This window comes from Pelophylax lessonae, assembly GCF_965119305.1.
Source record: "Pelophylax lessonae genome assembly, chromosome: 2".
Lineage (NCBI taxonomy): Eukaryota > Metazoa > Chordata > Amphibia > Anura > Ranidae > Pelophylax > Pelophylax lessonae.
This window is the reverse complement of record NC_138769.1, coordinates 181,070,171-181,079,427: the sequence shown is the minus strand read 5'-3', so window position 1 is coordinate 181,079,427 and position 9,257 is coordinate 181,070,171. Positions and strand designations below refer to the sequence as shown.

Genomic DNA, 9,257 nt, shown 5'->3' with positions numbered 1-9,257 from the left:
CATCAATAGAGCAATGAAGACACAGGTTTTTCAAAGGTATTTATCTGCTGACTGGTGAAGTCATATTGCAGAAAAATAAACAGCTTTCTTAGGTACATTTCTAATGACACTTATGGAACACATGTTCTTGCATACCAGGTTTTAGCTTTAAATCAGCACTAACAATGCTTTACTTCATGGGTGTCCAACCTTTTGGCTTCTCTGGGCCACATTGAGTGTAGAGAAATTTTCTCGGGCCGCATATAACATATATACTATAGCTAAGGTATATAAGTAATAAAACGCCACTGTGCCCTTCCCATGCTGCCCCCCCCCCAGCAGTAATTTAACACAACTAGTGGATGATGCCCTCCAAAGCAGCCTCTGTGGCCATTCCCCCAACTCAACTTCCTTCCTCCCCAGCAAAAAAAAAAAAAATTGTCAGGGGGAAGGGGGCAGTGGGCCGCTTTGCCTGCGGTTTCGGGCCGCAGGTTGGACATGCCTGCTTTACTTATTTTTTTACATAAATTAAGATGTTGCCATAGTGTGCCAAACTATTACAAAATTCTAACTCCATTGCTAAAATCAACCGCAATGCTGGCTGCATACATCATAACTAAATGACCATCCAGGCTCCTGTTGAGGGATGAGTACATGGAAAGTACTAGTCTGTGCTCTACAATTCACAGAATTCAATACACCTGAGGAAACTCCATTTCACTGACTCCCCCTCTTTTCATCCAGTTCTCCTGTTAGCCAACTAGAATATGCAGCAGCGTGCACAATTTCACCATCCGCCAAGATGTATGTGTGGGAGTTATGTCATCCTGACACAGCCAATCAAGGTGGCCAAGGATTCTAAACCTGGAACATGACCAAGCAAAGATGCCAGGAGCAGCTCCCATATGTTTCATAGCTGGAGGTGTCATGAACAGAGTTCCTCTAAGTTAGGTAGACCATAGCAAATTCCTAATTGATGTGGATAAAAGTATAGCATTTAAATTGCTGATTTAATAAGTGTGCTAGGCACATTAAAATATGGATTTTTAAAATAAAGGTACAGTTGTCCTTCAAGATTACTCAAATATTAAAACAATCTTGTACGAGTCAGCACTACATTAAACTATGGGGGAAGCCTATGATCTAAAAGGACCCATAAAATCCAGAAGCCAATATCAACATTCCACCTAATACCAAAAACTTTGCATATGAATGTGGAAACCTGGGTGAGTAAAATCGTTCCCAGTGTATGGATTATTCAAATCAATTTGCATTATATAAAATGTCATGTTTTATGCCAGGGAAATAGAATAAATTATGTTGTAATTGGAGTTCACAATAAGGTGGTATTGAATTCTTTGTATAATTGTACAATTTTTGTCATTGGCATATTGTCTATAAAACATTCAGTAACTGCATACAGTTGTAGCTATACTACTTGAGTATGTGAATAATTCTCACTCATTGGTTACAGCAAATCCTTAAGGAGCCTATGTATTGCAGATCAAAATATGCAATATATACTATTTTCTTAATGCAGTCAGTTCCATCTTCCTTCCTCCCAATATGATAAATGTATAAAATATGAGGAACATGCTTTAAAGCTGAACTTTAAGCAGATCTAAAATGCACAGAATAAATTAGTTTTGTAACTTCTTAGCAGGTGCATTTGAGCGCGCATGTCTCTGGCACAGCAGGTCATCTATTTGAATGGGCTACTGTACCTACAAGAAACATGGAAAAAGAAGCCCATGACCCTTTTTTTAATATGTGTCACATAGAACCGCTTGGTGCTGTTTCATGCTCAAAAAAAAGTGTGTGCATGCCGATTCATTGGAGTGCCAGTAAGAATGAATCACCTTTGTGAAACAATAATTACTGGCATCCCAGTGCGTCTGCCAAAGAGCAGCATGTTTCTGTGTGGGTCAGGAACGTGCATGATTATGTATGCAGCTATTTGAACCTTATCTAATATATTATTAAACAAGTTTTTTATGCAGTGTAAGTACCTGAATATGACTTAGGATCAGCCTCTTGCCGTCTACTGTACAGCAGTACAAGGATGTTGTGCTGCAGTACAATGTTGATAGTAGGAGTGAACAGAGCGACAGAGAGATGAGCTTTTCTGTGCGCAGCTTCTCCATGCATTCCATTCATAGGTAAAAGACCTGTATATGTTACCTAAAGTACTAAAGAAAAAACTTTTTCTGCCATATGTGTTCTACTAGGGAGATTTCCCTTCCCATTTTGTCCCATAGCCAAAACAGGAAGTGAGACAAAATCTCTCCAAAGTGAAGGGATCCCTGGTTTTGTCACCAGGGTCTCCAGATCTAGTGTCCCCATTGGAAGATTTCTCTTCTACTCCTGTTCTGGTGACAACCTAAAAACTGTGATTTTCTTTCACTTTCATCTCCCTTACAGGGCACAGACAACAATGAAAACCTGACAGGTGTTGTAATCCTTATCCAACTTATCCAACACTAAATGAAAAAATGTTTTGCCATTAGTTATACTTTAAAGTATTTTTAAATACAAAGCCTGTAATGATTACACACGATCACTAAGGATGTTACCCTAAGCTTCCATCCATAAAATACTATGCCTTCTATGAGGCTTTTAGCTATAGTCACATGACCACTAGGTCACCTATTCTCCCCACTGTTTGGAGTGGTAGAAGCAGAGAATGCAGAAGATGCTCAAAAGCCACTTTAAATCCCAGTGATACAGGTGGGTCTATAGGACAGAAGGAGACACCAATAATTAAACACTCTTACCAGTCCCATTAGACTCCCAGCTTCCTATGCCAACCGTAGTATTGCCTGAGAGTGCAGATAAGACTGTTTGATTGGCAGTGGCTACTCCTGCCATTAAAATTCACAACAAGCAGGCTGGTCCCACCCACCAACCTGGCCATTAGGCTACGTTCACATCTTGGCGTTGCTATTACAGGCGTTTTTATGGGCGTTTTTTTTCAGGCGTTTTTATGGGCGTTTTTGCAGGTGTTTTACAGGCGTTTTCTGTGCAGGCGTTTTTAGATTGAATAGAGACCAATGGAAAACGCCTGCCCAAAAAGAAGCTCATGTACTTTTCTGAGCGTTGGGCGTTTTGCTCACGGCGTCAAAACGCTCAGATGTGAACAGGGGCCATTGAAATGAATAGGATTTGTCTTGTTGGGCATTTTGAGAGCTGATCCTAGAGCAGAAAAACGCCCCCAAAACGCCCCAAATGCCTACATGTGAACGGAGCCTTAGAGAGCAGAGTAAGGCAGGCCATACACTATATATATTTTTTTCCAACTAATGTGCCTATTCCCCTATCCATACTTTCGATGTGGATGAAAGAATCACTTGTGCAGCGCTATTGTGTTAGCTGGCAGCACTGATCAGGCAAAAAAAAAAAAAAACAGTCAGGTTGGTTGTACAGATGTCGATTGAGAGATCAACTTTTGCACAATCAGCCTGCCAATAGATGGAAAAAAATTCACCAGGTATCTGCTTTAAAGAGGTTATAAACCCATACAACTTTTTTTTTTTTTTTGCAACCTGTAAGAGAAACACATAATGAGCTAGTATGCATCGCATACTAGCTCATTATGAAATACTTACCTTAGAACGAGCCCCCGCCATGCTGCCCGCTTACCTGTATGATGGGCGACATGTCCAGTCGCCCGTCTTCCGGGATCGCGGCATCCGGCCATCTGATTGGCCAGAGCCGCGGTGACGTCACTCCCGCCCACGCGCGCGTGAGCCGACAGTCACGGCACGGGGCTCTGAAGGAACGGCACCAGCGGCCGTTCCTTCAGAGCGCATGTGCCAGTGACGTCACTGGCTGCATGTAAGGTAAATATCTCCTAAACGGTACATGTTTAGGAGATATTTACACTACCTATAGGTAAGCCTTATCATGGGCTTACCTATAGGTAAAAGTGTCAGAGGAGGGTTTACTTCCTCTTTAACGACCAAATTTTGATCCATATATGGCCAGCCTAATCTGTTAACATCCGAAACATGACCACAAGCAGTGGCAACACTGCACATCGTAGATAATCCTGCAGATCATTACCACTACCAACCAACAAGAGCATTGGAAGGTGCAGTGGGTATTTTACACATTTATTATAGAGCCTATTTTTCTTTTTTTTCTTTTTTCTTTTTTTTTTTTGGGGGGGGGGGTCACTGACACTTTAACTTTAGCAGAGAAACTGTTTCTTGTCCTTCCTGGCAAGGCTGATCTTGGTTGCAGGTCTGTGTAAATCTCAGAACTGGATGGACAGAAATACAAATCCTTTGGCAGCTAAAACAGCTCCCAAGTACGAAATTCATCTGTGTTTTTACAGTTTGCCTGAAGTTCAGCTTTAAATGTGATACACTTACAAGGACATCTTTAAATAAAAGAACATAGATTTTTTTTTTCTATATCTGGAAGGGTTAACAAGCAGCATTGTATAACAAGCCTCAAGAATCCAATTACATTTTTACCCACAACAATGAGAAATAGCCTTATAGGCTGTCAGTGCAGATATAATTATAAATGATTCCAGGAAACGTTTGCTATGCGATAACTGAAAATAACAATGGAAATGCCACCCTGCGCTCTGGAATATAAGTCTGGAAACTGCATACCATTATTAATACAATCCATATACAGTATATGTGGAAAACACATTCTTGTATTTTTCGATATAGCATTCTACCAATTGTTTTATCTTTCCTTGGTGAGCTCAAGGATTCTCTTACCCCTGAAGGACCAAAGGAACATAGTGGTTTAGGAAGCGCATAAAAAAAAAAATAAAGAAAAAAGCAAAAACCTCTGTAAGGTGAAAAAGAAGTGTAATAAAGCATGCTTCACACTGAAGGCAATAACTACAGTACTGCAGCTACAGTCCCATTCTGATGCCTGAAGGATGGGGAACAAGAAGCAAGCATCATACATTTAAAGAGCGCAAGCAACACATTGCAGGTATTTGCAGTTTGACGAAAATATAAGACTTGAGCTGAACGATCTATAGATATAAATAATATATATGAAGATGAAAGCAATGTATGCTACATACTGTACACATAATCTGTAATATGGAATCTAGGGTACTGCACATGTTCTGATTTGCATACCACATTCCCCAGACTGTAAAAGCTGCTACTGTTTACATCAACCAAACAAGGTTTAATCCTGACCATTTTATTGGTAGTCCAAGTAAGCCTTGTTCTACAATAAGGTCTGCTCCATCTGCAGCATGCCAGTGCACTCATTTGAATGATAACCAGTGGCGAGACCCAGCAGTAAAAGCCTAACCTTCAAAAGCCTTCAGAAAAAACACTGCTCTCATTTCTGAAACCAACTACCATTGCTTTGAAATGTGCCTATAACGCAGGTTAGCAGTGCCATGATCTTTTTATGTTTCCTACAATAACTTCACATATCTACATTTCCCATGCCGAATTCAATCGCCTCTCGCATACTTCAATCTGGCGAACTTAGACTCTGGTTGTTCCTTTCCTATTTTAGACATGTCATTAATCATGCTTGGGTAAAGATAGTATCTTTCATTATCACATTTAACATGGAATATCAGACAAAGAGCTCTTACGAGGCATCCATCTTTCAAACACGAACATAATTCTTCAAGGTATTGTAGCACCTGACATCTGCTCTTCCTCCATGTGCCAGCTACATCTAAATGGACCAGTAGCCTACGCTATGGGCAGCCCATAACATTCAAGAAGTTCTTACGATTTTCATACATTGCCATGCAAAAATAAGCATCTCTTAATTAACATGAATTAAGCTTGAAAATGTGAGCTTGGAAATAGAGCAAGAAAGGTGTTAATACAGATTACATTAAAAGTACATGCCTTGTCATTACCATTCACAGCTTGCAGCCATTTTAAGCTATAGAGGATCAAATTCTATCACATCAATATGAAAAATGGAAAAGGCTTTTTTTTCCCCCTTTACATCTTAAAAACTTAAGAAAATTTCAACCTGCCCTAAATTTATAGGATTAATCAAATTGCTTAAGCTGGATACACACTATCCAACTTTTGTTGGTAGATTTCCTTCAGATTTACCATTTCTATGTAGTGAAGGGGCCTGCCAGATTGCATACAAATTGAAAGTGTTTAGGTTTGACCTCATATTATATGGTTTTGGTAAATCTAAAGGAAAAAGTCTTCAGAAAATCTTATAGTGTGTATGGCCCATTAGGATTCTTTTTTTTTTTTCCAATGACGTGTGCTGATTGTGATTTACTATGTCTTGGTCTGCAACCAGAAAATCTAAAGCCCCGTACACACGCAACGATTATCGGCCGACCGATCGTCCGTCTTTTGTCCAGAGTGGTGTTTTGTTGGTTGGAATGTGCCTAGACTGCACACAAATTTTCTCGCCCAACAAAAATCTCAGAAGTGATGTGTTGGTTTGCTTTCTTTGTGTTCTTTCTTCTCTGAGCATGCCCAGACTTGCTCATAAGATTTTTCCTTGTCGAAATCTGTACTGACTGCACGAAAATCGTCCGTGTTTTGACGGCAGACAAAAATTTTATAGTCTGCACACCAGATTTTTTTCGGCCGAAAAGTCGGAGTCGGTTGTCTGAAGCATCATACTAACAAGCCGAAAATCGACAGATCGGACGTTGGACGAAAATTCCCTGCCAATTTTCGATGCGTGTGAACGGGGGGCTTAAAAGGTCTACTAAAGTTGGCAGACTTTGCCTGGACAGGCATGAGCATGTGTCCTGTCCAGAATCTCCATTTCATAGTGAATGGAGAAACACACAAGAAAACTTGTGTTCTTGTTCTATACAGTTGTTCCTATTCAAGACCACTTTCAGTACCTCCCTTGCCCCAACTTTATTGTTTGCAAACATTCTATGAAAACCCTAGCCTCAACGTTGACCTTGACAAAGTCTGTGGGCTGATCTAGTCAATGGGACCTTTGTTAATTGTTACACTTGCTATCTTCTGGAGTTTACAAGTCGTGGATAAGGTGATGCACAAACCTTCATGCTTTTATTAGCTATCCTATGACCCCTCGAAAATGGTATACGGAAAGAAAACAGGTACTAAACGTATGGCAGACAAATTAAGAATTGCAGCACAATCTCAACTAGAAATCCTTTTCTTCCTCATTCCTCCCACTCCCTCTGTCAATTGATCTTTAGTCTTTTGGCATTCAACTTTAAAAGAAGTCATTTCTATCCTCCATCATTAGGTGCAGTCACAATTGCTGTGTTCTAGGAGAAGGGAGACCCTTGTCTTATAACAATGCACCTTTCACCCTTTTGAGAATTGCAAAGCATGATGCAACAAGGAGCAGAGTTGTTAGAGGAGATCCTGTCTCGTCCACACAGAACTTTACCATTGCAGTGCAGCCTAATCATGGTCCCTCCAGATGTAATATTATACATTGTAGTATTGATCTGATTTTACTATTATTTTTCTGTATAGCCTAAACTTTTATTTTCCCTATAAGACAGAAACTGAACACATACTCTGCTAATGTTACAGCACTACATGTGGACTCTAGCCTAGTTTTCCACCACCATTACTATTGTCTGCATAGAGTATTAAGGAGCTTTTGATGGGATCTATGTTTTGCTAGTTGACAGCACTGCTGTAGTGGTTCTGATGGATCAGAGATTGAGCCTGGAACCGATTATGCCAGCCAGTCTTTGTGCTGTTCTTTTTTCCTCCCAACAGCTTGCAGCTATATAATCCTCCTGCAGAATCTGCAGAAATAATTGCATAGCAATCCATACCAATACACTTAATGCCATTTAACCTCCTGCTGAATAGGAAAAAAATGGCACACGAGAAGTGCTGGAATAGGTATATAAATATCCATGCAGGTTGCTGCAGCTTCTGTGATCAATGCACCAGATACTAATGATCACAGTTAAATATATATACCTACATGCATATTCTCTGCTATAAAGGCATATTAGACTAAATCAGTCTGTCGCATATCTGCTTTCCATAGGCACTCTCTATTAACCCTTGCCTTCCAAATAGATTGCAAAAAAGCCCAGATACACATAGGCATGCTGTATAATCCAAAGGCAATATGATGTATAATAGTGATAGTATAAAGCAGTGTGCCCTGATCACATAAGACACGATCAAATGTTATCTGCAGTTGTCCATTTTCCAATCTGCTCTGGCATATTTAAGACTGCAGCAATGAGGGAGTCCCCTTTCCATCACAGGCACCCAAGTTTCAATAGTTAGCCCACTGCATGCTTTTTTTTTTTTTTTTTTTTAGAGACAGAGAAGAATCTTACCCAGAACGTTCTTCCAAAATATTCCGTTGTTGGGATCAGTCAGCAAGGTGATAGTTGGTCATCACAATGCTTACTCAGCAGATCCAACCTTTTTTTTTTTTTTTTTTTATTCCTTGGATATGGGGCTAGAAATAGGTGGATTTCTGCTGCTTGCTGCTGCTTCTGCTAGCAATCAGTAAAAGGATCCCCATTCACAAGTGCCAAGTTCACCACCATATAGGATAATTCCATCTAGACGGAGGACGTAAGACCTGCAGCCTTCTTCCAGCTGTCAAAGTACCCAGTTAGGTTTATCGTAGACGATCCAATCCAGGTGTGCATTAAAAGCATCGAAAAAATAAAATAAAGTGTTATTATAAAAAAAAATAGGACATAAAGAAGAGAGAGCAACAGAAGTCTGTTATCAACAGGGAGAGTGAGACAGGAAAAATCCTTACTGCATCTGTAGCTTTTCAGAGCAAAGCCCTACTATACATATAAGATCTCTCCATATTCAAGATGCAGCCAGAGGAAAAAAAAGAAGAAGAAGAAGAAGCAGTGTATGTATATTTCACAAGTATCCTGTAATAACAGATCCAATGGGGTTTTCCTTCGAGCTGTACTGCTATGTGAAAGAACTCCTGCTGTTTGAATGGACGTCTCCTGGGTCCTAGCACTTCCAAATGAAGAAGAAGAAGAAGGTGGTAAAAGAGAAAAGGAAAGGATTCAGATCAGTTGTGTTCGCTCCCGGATGATGCTAATCTCCAATACAGAGGACAAGAAGCACAGCCACACAAGGAAACTTGATTAACAGCCAGCATCCAGAAAACAAGGGACCAGAGAGGAAGGCAAAGAGGGAGGTAATAGAGAGACAGAGATAGACAGAAAAAAAAAAAAAAAAAAAAGGGGGGAGAAACTGCAATACATAAATGAATCCAGTGTTTCAATAAGATCTCCTCATTTGATTGAATGCACTCTCGGAGCCTGCTGCAACTGCAAGTCATAAAAAAGATACCGTTAC

General features: G+C 40.1%; 1 protein-coding gene and 1 pseudogene across 2 annotated transcripts in view; both read right to left on the bottom strand.

Annotated features, from left to right (window-relative positions):
• Positions 1-9,220, bottom strand: part of IL1RAPL1 (interleukin 1 receptor accessory protein like 1) — a 1,835,933-nt gene extending 1,826,713 nt beyond the window's left edge. Inside the window, exon 1 of the mRNA XM_082248500.1 lies at positions 8,258-9,220. The gene's annotated coding sequence lies outside the window, so the exon portion shown is untranslated. The remainder of the gene's footprint in view (positions 1-8,257) is intronic.
• Positions 1-9,257, bottom strand: part of LOC309548012 (6-phosphogluconate dehydrogenase, decarboxylating-like) — a 134,873-nt pseudogene that overhangs the window by 114,291 nt on the left and 11,325 nt on the right. The gene's annotated exons all lie outside the window — the stretch shown is intronic.